This window comes from Onychostoma macrolepis, chromosome 20, assembly GCF_012432095.1.
Source record: "Onychostoma macrolepis isolate SWU-2019 chromosome 20, ASM1243209v1, whole genome shotgun sequence".
Lineage (NCBI taxonomy): Eukaryota > Metazoa > Chordata > Actinopteri > Cypriniformes > Cyprinidae > Onychostoma > Onychostoma macrolepis.
The window spans coordinates 14,901,137-14,901,430 of record NC_081174.1 but is presented as its reverse complement, the minus strand read 5'-3'; positions in this window follow the sequence as shown (position 1 = coordinate 14,901,430).

Here is a 294-nt window from a genome sequence, read left to right as displayed (position 1 = left end):
ACATTTATGAAGGTCGAAGTTACATTCATAACATCCATGTGGCATAATTGCAATGGTGCTATGTGTGGTCACTGTAAAAGAAAACCCTCTATAATTAGAAAAATTCTTTTTTTAGTCCAAACTGACAAAATATCCTCAAACGTTTGCCATATCTAGTTAATAAAAGTTATGAAGGATAGGCTTTAACAGCAAGCGAGCAAACAAGACAAAAAAATTAAAATAAAATAAAATAAATGTGAAAAACAAAAGCTTTTTAATAAACATTAAAAACATGAATCAATTATGGTAATTTTA